At 37.9% G+C, this 17,597-nt stretch overlaps 1 protein-coding gene across 2 annotated transcripts in view; it reads right to left on the bottom strand.

The window, feature by feature from the left end:
• Positions 1-17,597, bottom strand: part of raraa (retinoic acid receptor, alpha a) — a 202,946-nt gene that overhangs the window by 109,859 nt on the left and 75,490 nt on the right. The window contains exon 2 of one of the 2 annotated variants that reach the window (XM_073828113.1): positions 13,709-13,767. The exons of the other annotated variant lie outside the window; for it this stretch is intronic. The gene's annotated coding sequence lies outside the window, so the exon portion shown is untranslated. The remainder of the gene's footprint in view (positions 1-13,708; positions 13,768-17,597) is intronic. 2 annotated transcript variants of the gene reach the window in all.

The raw sequence follows: 17,597 nt of genomic DNA, 5'->3' as shown, positions 1-17,597 counted from the left end.
GCTGGGAGACCAGCTAAAACCAGCTACTTCCAACTTAAACCAGCTAAGACCAGCCAACCAACCTAGGCTGGTTTTAGCTGTTTTCAGCAGGGGTGGACTATATGTAAACATAACTTATGCAAAAATGTCTTACTGAGGACAAAACTTAATAAAAATAGTCCAGTAAGTGTTCTGCTTGAAATATTACTAACAATATAATAAGGTATCCTTCTTTTTGCAATAAAAACAGTAAAGATTTAATTTGGATTTTAAATTAGTTTTTTCAATTTTAACTTAGAAATGTATGTATCAAATATGATACAGTAGGCTTTATAGAGACAGCTTTATATTTAGTTTAAATTTAAAAATGACTTATCAAAGATAAAATGAAAAAGTAGGTTGGAATTCATGGTTTGTTGTAAATGTGTGTGTGTGTGTGTGTGTGTGTGTGTGTGTGTGTGTGTGTGTGTGTGCGTGTGCGTGTGGGAGGGCCCATCTCAGGACATTCACAGAAAACGAGTGAAACAGAGAAGATGAGAGAGAAGAATGACCTCATTTCAGCAGTATATAAAATATAGTGTATGTGCGTGTAAGAAACGAGGGATCACACAGTTGGGAGTGGGAGGGCAATGCTGTCTTAACATGAGATTGCATGACCTGAATAACAGATGTATGCGTGTGATTTTGCCTCTATATGTATGCATTTGTGATGAGATCATACAGTTGAGAGGTTTGCCCTCATGTCAGCTAATGAAACGAGAGTGTCTGATGACATCATGCAGGACGCTACCTAAGGCCTGTCAGGACAAACGTCCTGTCCTCATGTAAAACGCTTTTTACCACGGTACTCTTGCTGCATGACTGATTAGAACACTGCGTGCGGATGGAATTTCTCTCTCTCTTTTCTTTGGTCCAAATCGGTGCACTTCTCTCCATCTGCCTTGTCCCGATTCTCTATGCTCCTCTTTATTTTTTAATCAGAACTATTTTGGAGGAGCCTGGAGCAGGGTTGTGCACCATTCAGAATTGTTTGGTGAACCTCTTATTGTTGTTTTAGAGTTAGCTACAATATGTGACCCTGGACTGCAAAACCAGTCTTAAGTAGCACAGCTATATTTGTAGCAATAGCAAAAAAAAAAAAACATTGTATGGGTCAAAATGATCGATTTTTCTTTGATGCCAAAAATCATTATGATATTAAGTAAAGATCATGTTCCATGAAGATATTTTGTACATTTCCTACCATAGTTATACCAAAAACTTAATTTTTGATTAGTAATATGCACTCCTAAGAACTTCATTTGGACAACTTTAAAGGCGATTTACTCAATATTTTGATTTTTTTGCACCCTCAGATTCCAGATTTTCAAATAGTTGTATTTCGGCCAAATATTGTCCTATCCTAACAAACCTACAAACCATACATCAATGGAACGCTTATTTATTCAGCTTTCATGTTATGAAAAATTGGCACTTACGACACATATTGTCCTACAGTCAAACACACAAAATACGTGATTCCCAACCAGGTTCTTAAACAGGTTTTTCTTGTAATAGAAATGTATGGAAGCTCATTTCTGTCACTGAATAAAGAATAAAAAAGGGTTTTTATCTCACAATTCAGATTTTTTCTTAGATGTGAGTTATAAAGTCAGAATTCTGACAGTCAGAATTGCGAGATATAAACTTAGAATTCTGACTTTTTTCTCATAATTGTGAGTTATACTCAGTTTCGAGTAGTTACAATGTCCAATTCTGAGGGTAACAAAAAAGGCTGATATTTTCTCAGAATTGCAAGTTTATATCACAAAGTTCTGAGGAAAAAAGTTTATATCTCACAATTCTGGCTGTTTAACTCACAAATGTGAGTTTATATCTCAATTCTGAGAAAAGAAAGTCAGAATTGCGGTTTTATATCATGCAGTTCTGGCTTTTTAAAATTATTTTTCAGTGGTGGAAACGGGCTTAACTGAAATGACTTCTATTTAAATGAACTGTTTTTTTTTCTTTAGTAATATGCATTGCTAAGAACTTCATTTGGACATTTTTAAAGGCAATTTTCTCAATATTTTGATTTTAGTTTTTGTTTTTTGGCACCCTCAGATTCCAGATTTTCAAATAGTTGTATCTCGGCCAAATATTGTCATATCCTAACAAACCATATATCAGTGAAAACCTCACTAAATCTCAAATTCAAATGTACCCTTATGACTGGTTTTGTGGTCCAGGGTCACAAATGTGAGTTTATATCTCACAATTCTGAGAAAGTCAGAATTGCGATTTTGTATCATGCATACATACATTTTTAATATTGTATTTTATTGCAGTAATCATATATTATATTTTAAGAATTATGCCTGTGACACCTTCAAATGTTGTCTAGATAGGCAGATCAGTAGGTTTTGGAACAGAGCATCTGGAGCAAGAGAGATACAGAACAAAAGAATAAAGCAGAAGACTGCAAGCGAATGAGTGAGAAGTAAATTAAAAATAATGGAGGAAGTATGTGAGAGATAAAGCAGAGAGATGGGCCAGCGGTTTATTGCTTCTAACTGCATTTCTGCGTGTCTCTATCTGTATTGTATTGTGCAGAGAGGGTGACGGCTAAGATGCAAATCGCTTTTCGCCGCAAACAATATTGCATTTCTGCGAGCTTCATCCATCCTAGAGAGAGCGGCGGAAAGGGAGATGGATGGAGCGCTGAACTTTAATCAGGAGGAAGCCTGGAGCGATGGAGACTTGCTTTGGTCTGTGTATTTTTTCTGTGTAGGATACAGATTAATCAATCACACGCACACATACACATACTCATCATGTGACCACGACTGACACTACGATGACAATCCATCTCTTTCCCATCAGCCTTGTTGACGTCCAACTCCCCCACACATCCCAAAATCACATCACACACACAGTGCAAAAGACAGATGAGGAAAAACAGAATGAGAAAATAATCCCGTCTATGAGGACTTAAAACCCAAAGGACTCTCAAATTGACTAAACACGGCTGTTCTTGTCCACCCTTTTCCATAACAAACACACACACTCGCACACCAGCCAATCAAATCCTCTTTAACTTCCAGCAAACTTTTGTTTTAACACATCTCATCCAGCTGGAAACAGTCGGATCATCCAAACGCATGATTCTTTAAGCCCCACCTTTTTTTTTTTTGTCCACGTTCCCTCAACACAAGAGTCACTTTCAGCTACAACCTCCAAACAGCTTGACACTTTCCAGTCACAAAAGACATACATTATATACAGCACCCATGAGAACCAATCACATCTGGTCGCTTAAATCAGCTAATTAATATTAAGAACTCACCTTTTTTGGTATGTTAAATATTCAGTATTTATAAAATAGTAGTTATGGATAGTTACATAACTTTAATTTGAAAGTTTGCAGGAGCATATCCCACCCTTTTTCTTTTCCAAATACATTATGGAAGCCTCATACTATTGTGACATTGCTAAATTGTAACAAATGGTTATTTTGTTTTGACCAATCAGCATGGAGACTGTTATATCAAACCAATGCTATAATAAAGCAATAATAACCTATGTAATTGTAAAAATGTGCCTCTAATTGCAGTGTTTGAAAAACTCGAAAAATATACCTATACAAAAAAATAAGGAGTTTCTAACTGAAATAAACACTAGTGACAGGGGCAGATTATCGATTAATAAAGACTTGTTTTCATGCTGTTCCTTGCAAAATACTATGTTACGACCAAAAAAACATTTAACCATAGTGCAAAATTGGTAAACGAATACAGATTTTTACAATTTTTGACACTTGCATCACATAATCAGCTCAATATGTATAGCTTTTCTGATGTAGCAAACTTGCTCGGTAGCGCACCTGGTACAGTGCTTTACTTATAATGCAAAGCACTCTGGTACCAGTCCAGTGAAGCATGAGTCACAATAAAGGAGTTAAAACACATTTAGAAACTATAGCTAATATGTTAAAATCTTAAGGTCACACTTGCTTTTTTTTTACTTTATCGTTTAGGTTTAGCATATGGTTTAATGTGGCAGTGTGTTATTTTTTAACACAATAGAGCATTAAACTTTTAGTGCCTCTCACCGTACATTTAATTTACAAACTGCTACAATATGTGCAAGAACAATGTAATAAAACTTTGCCAGATTCATGTTTCATCTGTATCTGTTTTAGATAAACTGAACATCCTTTTAGTGTCACTCACTGGACATTTCATTTTGAAAGTGTTGTGAGACATGAATCATACAGCACCCATGAGAACCAATCACATTCTGTCTCTAAAATCAGCTTATTAATATTAAGAACTCACCTTTATCAGTATGTTAAATATTCAGTATTTATAAAATAGTAGTTATGGACAGTTACTTAACTTTAATTTGAAAGTTTGCAGGAGCATGTCCCGCCCATTGTCTTTTCCAAAAACATTATGGAAGCCTCATAATATTGTGACATTGCTAAATAAAAAATAAAAAAAAGCAATACACTTTTATTGCTTTTACACTAATTATGATAACAGGGGCAGATTGTTGATTAATAAAGACTTGTTTTTATGTCATCCCATGCAAAAATATTGTTGCAACGTAAAAACTCTTTTACCCATAGTGCAAATTTGGTAAACAAATACAGATTTTTTAAATTTTCGACACCTACATCACATAACCAGCTCAATATGCATGGCTTTTCTGATGTAGTAAACTTGCTCAGTAGCGCACCTGATACAGTGCTTTACTTGTAATGCAAAGCACTCTGGTACCAGTCCTGTGAAACATGAGTCACAATAAAGGAGTTAAAACACATTTAGAAGCTAGCTAAAATGCTAAAATCTCACAGTCACACTTGCTTTTTTATCGTTTAGGTTTAGCATATGGTTTAATGTGGCAGTGTGTTATTTTTTAACACAATAGAGCATTAACCTTTTAGCGCCACTCACCGTACATTTAATTTATGAACTGCCACAATATGTGCAAGAACAATGTAATAAAACTTTGCCAGATTCATGTTTCATCTGTATCTGTTTTAGATAAACTGAACATCCTTTTAGTGTCACTCACTGGACATTTCATTTTGAAAGTGTTGTGAAATGTGAATCAATGTAATAGAGTTTGTTAAATAATTTTCCCAATGCGCCTGGGTTGAATAATAAAGGCAGTGTTGCAAAGTTGTGTACATTTTATAATGGTTGAGATTGTTTTGCTTTAAACCCTTTAACTGTAGTAAAAAAAAAAACACCTACTGCTTTATTAAAAGTTGACGTAAGACACACTAAAAGGACACTGCACTAATGACAGAGTGAAATATTCAACCTGAAGTCACTTACATAAAGACTGAATTAAAGACTAAAACAAAGAGGTGATGTTGTGCTGGTGAGAGCCTCAGCTCTGCAGCGCTCTCTTTCACATTTGCACAAAACTTTCATTAGCGTGGATGGCAGGGTGCGAGAGCAGCCATATCTGTTCCATTAGCGTCGCTCACCATAAATCAGACTAATCTCTCCTCGAGGGCGCACGCTAATGACACCGCAACTGCCATCGCCACCGCTACCCTTAACTCACACGCACCGGCGTCTGTCATTACACCACCCGCCCCGCCCGCCCCCGCACCAACCCAGATGAGCCAGATGATTGGATAAGGGACAAATAGACTGCTGCATACAAGCCACACCCACCCAAGGAGGAGAAAAAAAAAACACATTTCTATGTATTTTTGGGCTGCAGAACAGCACAGAAAAAAAAACATCAGGGATGATTCACACAAAAGTGAACATTCTGTCATCATTTACATATATCATATACTTGTTCCTATGATTTTCTTCATTGGAACACAAAAAGAGATGTTTAGCAGAATGTTCATGCTGCTCTTTTCAAAATAATCTTATTTAAACTGCTGATAATCTAACTTGGTGTGTGCCATTTAGTCAATTATTTAAAATCTTTGACATGCCAAGTTTGATTTTGTGCATATGCAAATGGAATTTGAGATAGATAATCAGCTAAACATAAATTTGAGTGTTTTCTTATGCAAAGCTATCACATGAATATCAAGAATACTTGAATGCATGAATTTTTGGAATGTAGCAAATGACTTTAAAAATCCAAAAAGCAGGGTAGAGGAATGAAAAAACAAGGTTTTTTAAAAGTTTTAAAACTTCTTTTATCTTGTGCGCTGCATTTTTGGAACACTGTGTCATGCACAAGAACTAAGTGCATCAATCATGGAAAAACATGAAAAAAAAAAAACAGCACAGTGGAATGCAAAAACGATTAGACAGTTTCTAAATTTAAATTTTAACACTGGGTGATGATAATCCTAACAGATTTGTTACATATATTGGTGAATATTTCTTTTGTTTGCAAACTTTTTCCTTTGGGGTGCTTCTTTCCTTAAATACACTGAGGGAAAAAGTCCATAAAAATATGTACTCTGGAAGAATGTACTGTGTTAATATAAAGGAATTTTGTTTTAATTTATTGAGGTATGTTTTGTGTATTTTGAATTACAAATTGCATAGTGTTGTGTAAAGAGAACGGCAATATTTTATTCAAAGGTCACAAAGTTACGTGTTTTTTTACCTCCTATTGTAAAAACATAAAATGATGCATAATTTTGAGCAACTAACCTTACAAAATTAAAAGTCCATGTAATGCAATATTAAATGTGTTCTGAGTAGGGCTGCCCTCAACTAAAGATTTTTCTGATCGACTGTTAGTCGTTCATTTTAAGCATTAGTTGACTATTAGTCGTAAGCTTATTAACAAACCATATAAATCATAATAATGGGCCTTACATACATAGCCAAATAAGCACTCAAGTGCAAGCAAAAAAAGCTTGCCACAGCTTCTGGCAGATATAATAATTCTGAATGTGTCAGGGAAAAACAGTAAAGAGACTGCATTAATGTTTTAATAATTTATTGATAAACTAGTACTTTCTTTGATTTCGGCTTATGAGATGAAGTCGGCGACACTGACTCGTCATCTCCACAGTAGTGGATGCGCCTGCATGTTTAATGCGGATTACATATTTGGACAATATTTGTTTTCTTTTTGAATTGGTTCATTTAAAAGTAGACATTCCACTCTTTATTTAATTTTCATGTCTGTAAGGCAAGTATACAGTTTCGAAGTTTTGCGCTTAAGTTCACAGAGACCAAGACAGCAGAAAGAACATCCTGTTTGCTTTCATTATTTTACAAAAGCGCAACGTTTCCTTATTGTGAGTGTGTACAAATAAATGTGAAGTCTTTACAGATTCGAAAGGTGTATTACTCTTATCGGTATAACCAAAAATGACGGAGTATTTTAAGAGCTAGTGAACGCACTAGCGTCTCCATCTGTCATGCAGGGAGTGCGCTACTATTCAGCTACACACTTTGCACAGACACTTCAATAGCACATATTTTTCTAGGGTAACATTAGATTGAGCGCCCATGTAAAGTTGCTACTACATACATCTTTCAGATGAAAAGCCATATTTGAGGTTGATATATGATAGGTGAGCGTTTGGATGTCCTGCCTTCGTCCTACGTAACGAAGACATAGCTAGCAAGCAAACTGCAGACTGTAGTAGCAGTAAAGACTCTAATGCACTCTAGTTATTACAGTGTTATGGCAAGGGCCATGCTCAGTTTCTCCAGTGTGTCATTGAGACATGATTTCAGACATTTTTTGAAAACGGTGAAAAACTGTTTAACTGTCTTACTCCACAATTTAGTACTACATAGTTCTCAGTCTTTGTAACATGTTTTTAGCAATACATTTCTAACACTTACACTGGTTTTAAAAACAATTCTCTGAATTGCCTTTACATGGACTTTAACCGTAATATATCTGTCTAAAGTAAGTACATGTGCTTAATTAATATTATCCAGTAATAATTTGTGTAATTACACAGTTACAACATCACCATAAAATAAAGTGCCACCAAGGAAATGTCCATAAACTTAATGGATAATGTCCTGGCGTAACATTACCAGTACCTTTTCCATTTCATATGGATTTTTTTTTCTTCCAGTGTATATGAGTACATGTCTTGGTCACTATATACTTGCTTTGTATGGAAAAGAGCACCTTGCAGATTCTTAAACATATCAACTAAAAAAAAGAAATTGGAACATGAGTGTTTACATTTTTGGGTGAGCACATACACAACCTCATATTACAAACAAAACTAGCCCCCACAAGCTGACGCACACCCATAAAAAACTCAACGGGAAACAACATCTTTCTCTTATTCTCTCTCACGCACACAGGGCACTGATATTACTCATGATGGATAGCTCAATAGCGCCCAACGCTGGGTAATGTGGCTGTGTTTTGATTGGGTGCAGAGTGGGCGAGTGATTAGCTTTTAGGATTTATGATTATGGCTTATCAAACAATACACACAGCATGACTCTGCTACACACATGCGTTATCATGGGTAATCAAACAGCACGGCTTATCCATTGGGAAATACACACAGCATTGCGTACAAAAGCTCCCAGCATGGGTCGACTGTATTTGAGTGAGGCACACAACATTCGCAATACCGGATCATATAACAAAATTAAGCAATTCCAAGAACCGCTCTAATAAGCAAATGATCCATCAGTATCATAGATTACAACGTTAAGGGTGTGAAAAGAACTTGTAATAGACTGATATATTATTATTTTTTTTTTCCAAAAAAACGTTTGACTGATTGGCCAACAGACATTTGCCTGCTCTACAAATGAAGAATTCAGATGCAAAACCTCTAAGTCCACCTGAGATTTTTTCTTTATTTTAAATGAGTATGCACTTTTTGATGTTGATAACAAAGAGTGGAAAATGTTTTATTACGAGTTAGATCAAAAGTAATCATAATACATTACCTAATATGTGTAATCCAACAGATTATGTTACTACTATGTTACTACAAATTAGTAATACAATTTGTAAGTAATCTACCCAGCACTGTTAATGCTTTATTTTCAAAAATGCCCAGTAATATTTTTATAGGAGCCTTATAAAAAGAGATTTGGGAGTTGTATGCATACTGGAAGAACAGTATACATCTGCATACTGCAGAAATAGTATGAGTAAAATGGTAGTAAGATATTATGTTACAGCACCGCAGAGACACATATGAGTATTCACTAAGGGCTCGTCTGCATGGTCCAATGCGTATGTTTAAAACTTTCCGTAATAAAAATTAGTGCTATAAAACTGTAGGTGTGACCAGGGCCAGGGACCAGTTATAAGGATTGGCTTGGAGTGTTTGGCGTGTATTTTTTAGGATAACATATCAAAAAAGTGCTAACATGTGCCTATATTGGTAACTGAGCCCTTATTCTCCATTCAGCGACAAGGGCAAAAAAGTTAGAAAGGTAGAGTTTTGGAAAGTCAACAATGGAAGTCATTTTACTTACTTTCCAAATGCAACATGATATTCAATCAGAAATTTGTTGAATTTATCAAGAGGGAAAAAATCTACCTGAACCGTGATTTGCAACCCAGTTTTCTTTTGAAATTTGACATATTTCTGAGTGAAATAGGACATCCAGTTAGGGAAAAAAGTGAATACTTGATTTTATCTTTTGGAAATTAATTGGATTGTAAAAAGTGGGAATGAGAAAAGGGAATTCATTTCAGAGACAGAGCAGGTTTATTTTATAAACATGTGGAATGGTAAATAGGGTACATTGTAATTTCTCTAATTTCTCATTGACTTATTAAGCGATTTATGACAAGCTCCAAAACACAAATGTTTTCAAGAGGAGGAATAAAACCTCAACTGCAAAGTCTCATGCTTAGGGGAGGCATATCTTTGTCACAGACCGGAGACAGAATTGCAGCACTAATGCCAACTGCAACATGTTTTTTCCTTCAGGACAATGAAAATGACTTGAAACTGTCACGGTACAGAGATGAGGTCTGGGTCCAAAAGCGGGTAAGAAATGATTTAATAAAGATATAACACAAAATAAACAAACAAAAGGCCAACACGGCACAAACTAAGAACTTAATCACAAAATAAACCAAAATCTAGAACATAAGCAAAGATCAGAGAATTCCGGAACACACATAACACGAGACAATGCAGACATAAAGCAGAATGAGCAGTGAAGGGTACTTATAGTCCTGATAGTGAACAGATGTGGGTGATTAGTGCTAATGACAAAGACAAGTGACAACCAGGAGTGCAGTGCAGGAAAGCGACCTCAGGTGGCTGAGGGAAACCCCACAGCCCCAATCATGACAGTACCCCCTCCCTACGGAACGGCTTCCAGACGTTCCCAAAGTCTGGAGGGAGGAGGTACGGAGGAAGGCAAGTCAGGGGGAGGGATGGCGGGCCAGGACCGTGCAGCGGGGTCCCGCAAGCATGCCTTGCCGCCAGCAAAGCCTCAGCCGACGTCGTTGCCTCAGGCAAGGAGATAGCGAACGTCACAGCGTCAGGCACGGAGTTAGCGGACGTCGTCGCATCAGGCAGGGAAATAGCGGACGTCGCCGCGTCAGACAAGGAGATGGCGAACGTCGCCGCATCAGGCACGGAGACGGTGGACGTCGCCGCGTCAGGCACGGAGATAGCGGACGTCGCCGCCCCAGGCAGGGAGACAGCGGACATCGCCGCCTCAGGCACGGAGATAGCGGACGTTGCCGCCTCGGGCAGGGAGATAGCGGACGACGCCGCCTCGGGCACGGAGATAGCGGACGTTGCCACCTCGGGCACGGAGATAGCGGACGTTGCCGCCTCGGGCAGGCAGATAGCGGACGTTGCCGCCTCGGGCAGGCAGATAGCGAACGTCGCCGCCTCGGGCAGTGAGATCACGGACTTCGCCGCCTCAGGCACGGAGATAGCAGATGTTGCCGCCTCAGGCACGGAGATAGCGGATGTTGCCGCCTCGGGCAGGCAGATAGCGAACGTCGCCGCCTCGGGCAGTGAGATAGTGGTCGTCGCCGCCTCGGACAGGGAGATAACGGACTTCGCCGCCTCGGACAGGGAGATAGCAGATGTTGCCGCCTCGGGCACGGGAATAGCGGACGTTGCAGCCTCCCCGCGAAAGATCGTCTCCGCCCCCGCCACAAAGCAGGGACCCTTCCGTGCAGCCTCGGCGCTGGCCAAGCAGGCATAAATAAATTCAAACCGCTTGGCCGACGCCGCCTCGAAGGACATCCCGGCAGTGTCAGGAACAGAGCGGATGGTCGCCGGCCCCAAACGTGCGTCCGCCGCCTCTTCAAAAAAAATCCTCCCCGCTGGACCCATCAGTGATGTCTGCATTCTGTCACGGTACAGAGATGAGGTCTGGGTCCAAAAGCGGGTAAGAAATGATTTAATAAAGATATAACACAAAATAAACAAACAAAAGGCCAACACGGCACAAACTAAGAACTTAATCACAAAATAAACCAAAATCTAGAACATAAGCAAAGATCAGAGAATTCCGGAACACACATAACACGAGACAATGCAGACATAAAGCAGAATGAGCAGTGAAGGGTACTTATAGTCCTGATAGTGAACAGATGTGGGTGATTAGTGCTAATGACAAAGACAAGTGACAACCAGGAGTGCAGTGCAGGAAAGCGACCTCAGGTGGCTGAGGGAAACCCCACAGCCCCAATCATGACAGAAACATACAGCAAAGGCAACTCAAAAATGGCTAAAAACCAAAAATAACTTGTCCTGGAGTGGCCTAGATTTCAGTCTAGCTGAGTAATACAATGTTAAGACACCACTGCTTTAGTTGCTGTCAAAAGTGTTAACTCTGGTGAATGAATTTAAATGTATTGTTTTAGATTTTAGATTTTATAGTGGTGCTTTTGAAGCAAGCATTACTACTATTGTTAGTAGAGTTGTTTTGTAATGTACAATACTGAAAAAAAGATTGCCAAGTACTGTACTGCATTAGTTATAACAATGAAATAATAGTGCAATACAGGGATAACGTAATATCATAGGACAAGCCAGAAGTTAACACCCTGGTTCCCTTGACAAAAAAATCCAATAGTGGCTTTTGGCTTTTGGATTTTTGCAGAAAATTTGTTTTGTGACTAAGAAAAGTTCATAATTCTTGGTAATTTGTGAGTAAGATTGTTGGGTCACACTTTATTTTAAGGTTCAACTCTCGCTATTAATAAACCATTAAAGGTCCCATATTGTACACATTTCTGGAGGTTTATTTTAGTTGTTGACTTAAGAATATATATTTGCGGTATAAGTGCCAAAATCCATCTCAATATATTTTTACAGCTCCTTTTTTAGGAGCTCTGTCAAAAACAGGTCGATTTTGGCCCATCTAATTAATATTCATGAGCCTCTCTTCTGATTGGCCTGTTGTTTTCTGAGTGACGCACAACCAGGCCAATCACAGGTAACTACGGTCATGTATGCTGTAAGCGAGCTCAGAGCAATATAGAGAGCCTAGCCTCAGCCTGCTGATACTCAACAGGATATTTCAGAATGATCATTAATGTTTTTTCTTTTTCAAACACCGAATGCAGTAAGCTACATAACTGTTGCTTTAGTAAAGCCCCTTTCACAATGCGCGCTGATTCTGGAAAATTACGGGAACGAGCGCTGTGTGAACAAAAGCCAGAGCCATAAAGGCAGTGTTGTAGTGATGATGCACGTTACCCTGCGACTCTTCACAACAAAAAAATACGTGCAAAGTGGAATGAAGCGGCGATCAGGCAGAGCCAGCTCCTCACTATCAGCGCTGAAGCACAGATTGTTCAGGTTAGTTTCAGTTTCGTGAAACATACGCGTCGCATTACATCTCACATCCAAATGTCACATGTCTTTATGGTTTGTGTGTAAAGCACGCACAGATTCCAGAAAACAACTGTGAATGAACCAAATCAAACAATTCCGGAACAAATCGTGGGAAAAATTATCCGTGTATTTACCGGAATCGCTGTGTGAAAAAAGGCTGAAGCTGACGTGCCACTGGTCTCTTATATTAACGTTGTTCTGAAGCCTGTGTAATGATCGTAGCTTGACATCTATCGACTGAACAGGGTTTTCTCCACTTGTTTTCGTGTTGTTGTTGCTCAATAATGGAATGGATGCGTTGTTGTCTGGGTTTGACAAAAGGAGGGTGGGACGTGATTGGTGTTCGGGGTGGTGACTGAAGGTGGTGACTGAGTAGATTGGACGTCACATCGTTACGGAAGTCACAGCGGCTCGTGAAAATGAACAGCTACTTTAAGCAGGCTGTGTGCAGTTTACTGTGGATTGACTGTTTTGAAACTCATATGGTAGTTACATAGCCCCTAGACCTTAGTTATCATGAAAAAAGCCAGGAAATTTCGATTTTGACAATATGGGACCTTTAACTAAGACTTTTGTCTCAATAAAGTCCTAATTTGCTGCTTATTAATAGTTAGTAAGGTAGTTGTTAAGTTTGTGTATTAGGATTAGGGATGTAGAATGTGGTCATGCAGAATAAATGCTTTATATGTACTAATAAACAGCCAATATGTTATTAATAGGCATCCCTGCTGAAAAAAAAAACGGCTAAAACCAGCCTAGGCTGGTGGGCTGGTCTTAGCTGGTTTAAGCTGGTTTTAGCTGGTCTTCCAGCCTGGCCAGCCTAAAACCAGCCTGCTGACCAGCTAAAACCAGCTTGGTTGACCAGCTAAAACCAGCCAACCAGCCTAGGCTGGTTTTAGCTGTTTTTTTCAGCAGGGATGTTAATAAGCAACTAGTTAATAGTAAGAATTGGTCCCTATACTTAAGTGTTACTGATTGTTACTACCATACCTGGTTTATTGCATTCATCTTCTGAGGGGTCAATTTTTACAGATCACATATGGTTGTTGCTAGAACAGAAAAGAGAAAGCACGTCACACATATGTTTTTTGATTTTTATAGAGTTTCCATTCAGAAAGAAATATAACAAATGATATCTTTTCAAATTCTCAGTTGCTTCTTTGAAGATTACATGGAGACCTTTGAATACTCTGTTTCTCTTGAGAAAAAGAGGCAAGTAATCTCATGTGTCTCCTCTAGTTTCAAAACTTATCTCAACAATGTTTCAAACTGTGCACAGATTTGCCAAGACACCGAAGTCTGCAAAACCCATATGTCAATATTAACTAAAATACTTCACATTAAATTATTCCAATTAAAGGATATTCCAAAACATTGTTAGAATAATTATTCTGCCTTCTAAAATACCTTATTTTGGGTAAATTAGGTAAGTAAAACCCAATAATGCATTGCAAATAACTACTTAACAAAATGGCAGATAAAGAAAGGAAATGTTCATTTAAATTACACTCACATTTTATTCAATACCAAAAAGTTCTGATTAAAACAGTTCAATCTAATTACCAATTGAAGTTATACCCAAATGTGTTAGGCTTATTAGAGTAATGTGTTATTAGCTTAGCAACATGCTAAACCTAAATTCTATTACAGTCAATTGTAAGACAAACGTGAACCTGGACCACAAAACCTTAAGTAGCATGAGAATATTTGTAGCAATAGCCAAAAATACATTGTGTGGGTCAAAATTATGGATTTTTCTTTTATGCCAAAAATCATTAGGATATTAAGTAAAAATCATGTTCCATGAAAATATTTAGTAAATTTCCTACCGTAAATATATCAAAACTAAATTTTTGATTAGTAATATGCATTGCTCAGAACTTCTTTTTGACAACTTTTAAGGCGATTTTCTCAGATTCCAGATTTTCAAATAGTTGTATCTCGGCCAAATATTGTCCTATCCTAACAAACCATGCATCAATTGAAAGCCTATTTATTCAGCCAAATATTGACCCATATGACTAGTTTTGTCTACAAGCTATTTATGTTACATAAAGGTTACCACCTATATACACAGCGGTTAAAATCAATGACTTGTGAGTTTTCATTTTAGTTAGCAAGCTTCCTTAGAAAGTACTTCCTTAAGTATCTAGACAGCATTCAGCATACTCACTAGGTTTTGGAACAAAGCTAATATGTCACTGGTTAAAATGTGTTCGTGCATGTATGAGAGAAATATTTGGAGGAGAAGAAGACAAAAGCAAAGCAGTTAGGAAAGGAAGAGGTAGGGGAAAGAGAGAGAGAGAGGAAGGGGGCTGGGGGAAAAGAAAAACAGGACGAGGTCCATTTTTCATCCCTCCTCCCTTGTAGCATTCATTCATCCATCCCTTCTAGTCTGACACAAGCTGAGAGACTAATGTCCATTGTGTCTGACTGTGTGTGTGTGTGTGTGTGTGTGTGTGTGTGTGAGAGAGAGAGAGTCTAGCATGTTGCTTTGTCTAAGCTGAGTTCTTCTCATACGCAAAGACATACTCTGTTACAAAATCTAGTAAGCTTCCGCAGTACATACATAGTCTTCTATGGCAGCAACTGAAATGGTTTCTAATACACTCTTAAAAATAAAGGTGCCATAGAATAACCTTTTTTTTGTCTAAATGGTTCCATAAAGAACCTTTAAGATCTAAAGAACCTTTCTGTTTCACAGAAGGTTCTTTGTGGCAAAAGAAGGTTCTTCAGATTATAAAAAGTTAAGAGATGGTTCCTTAAAGAACCTTTGACTGAATGGTTCTTTGTAGAACCGAAAATGGTTCTTCTATGGCATCGTTGTGAAGAACCTTTTAAAGCATCTTTGTTTTTAAGAGTGTATGTGACCCTGTACCACAAAAAAAAAAAACAGTCTTAAGTAGCACCGGTATGTTTGTAGCAATAGCCAACAATATATAAAAAATTATCTATTTTTCTTTATGCTAAAAATCATTAGGATATTTAGTAGAGATCATGTTCCATGAAGATATTTTTACAATTCCTAACATAAATATATAAAAAAATATGCATTTCTAAGAACTTCATTGGCTTTTTTTTTCATCCACCAGCTTGGATTTTTTCTCTCTCTATTTCACAATGCATTCTAGGATTGTATTCAAATCAGTCTCTCTAAAAGGCACATGCAATGCTGCCTTTGAATTTGCCCCAGTTTTATCAACCGAAAAAAGTCTCATCTTGTAAAAACTAATAGCACACCTCTACTCAACAAGCGACATGCTCAAAGTACCATTCATGTCTATGAACTCACTGCAACAAAACATTTTGTAGCTTACTATCCTGCAGCTTTATTTAGTACTTAGCTTACCAGCTAAAAAATATGTTTGGCATTTCAATAGGAAAACTAGAAACTGTAAAAAAGCCCAATTAAACAATCTTCAGTCCTACAGGTGTGTGAGAGAAACAGACAGAAGCGCGTTTGTGAGACAAACAATGAGAGAATTGACTGTGTGCTGAAGCATTATATAGCATTCAGCACAAGCCAAGTCCATCAAATACATCACACACACACATAGAGTAATGTAGGTCAGAATAATACATCAGCTCACAGTCAATTATACACTCTGTGTGTGTGTGCGCGTGTGTGTGTTTACTTGCTGCTGGTTTTATGTGTGGGTGGACAGCAGGAGTTGAACATGTGCTCGAACACATATGTGTGTGTTGATGCCAGTCAGTGAGACCATGTGGTTTAGATTCAGTGAGCTGGCGTTTCTCCAAAGGGAAAGACCTTTACAAACACACATTTCTTTAGTTTGCTGCCTGTTCTTTCTCTTCTCTGTCCTGACACTCCTCTGTCAGCGCCATCAATCCATCCATCACCGCTGTGAACCCGCAGGAAAGAAGAATAACAAATAAGACATCTTTAATATCTCAAATTGTTTCTCACATAGAGACATTCTCTATTGATTTTTTCTATTGACATTAACTTTTTTGCAAGTTCAGATGAAGTAAACTAAGTGCAGATGAAGTAAAGATGCAGGTCACATCATTTTGGAGGTCACACACCAGGCGATTAACTGTCAGTGAGACAAATGGGAATGTAACAGATAGCTCTCTGCAGGTATTACAGGTTTTCTTGGATTTAGGTCTCATGTGCTGGTCTGTCTGTCTATCTATCTATCGATTTATCTATACAAAAGGACAAAACAAAACAACAAGCTGAAAATTATACTGCTGTGATGTTACTCCATTAAGAAACATTTTTGTTGGAAAGTGATGGCATATGATGCAAAACATTACGGACTAGTTTTTAACACATTCTTTCTGATGCTTTCAAGACCATCATAAGCCACACTGCAAAAAATGCTTTTCTTACTTAGATTTATGTCTTGTTTCCAGCCAAAATATCTAAAAATTCTTAAAGGAGTAGTTCACTTTCAGAACAAAAATTTACAGATAATGTACTCACCCCCTTGTCATCCAAGATGTTCATGTCTTTCTTTCTTCAGTTGTAAGGAAATTTCTTCTATGGTGCCCCCGAGTTTGAACTTTCAAAACGCAGCTTCAAAGGGCTCTAAACGATCACAGCCGAGGAAAGAAGGGCCTTATCTAACGAAACGATCGGTTATTTAAAAAAAAAAATACAATTTATATACTTTTTAACCTCAAATGCTTGTCTTGTCTAGCCCCGTGTGTACTCTGTGTAGAGATTAAAAAGTATATAAATTGTAAATGTTTTTTAGAAAATAACTGATCGTTTCGCTAGATAAGACCCTTCTTCCTCGGCTGGGATCATTTAGAGCCTTTTGAAGCTGCATTTAAACTGCATTTTGGAAGTTCAAACTCGGGGGCACCATAGAAGTCCATTATATGGAGAGAAATCCTGAAATGCTTTCCT

The sequence above is a fragment of the Garra rufa genome, chromosome 22, assembly GCF_049309525.1.
Source record: "Garra rufa chromosome 22, GarRuf1.0, whole genome shotgun sequence".
In the NCBI taxonomy this organism is placed as follows: domain Eukaryota; kingdom Metazoa; phylum Chordata; class Actinopteri; order Cypriniformes; family Cyprinidae; genus Garra; species Garra rufa.
The sequence above is the reverse complement of the archived record's forward strand: the minus strand, read 5'-3'. Positions and strand labels throughout refer to the sequence as shown.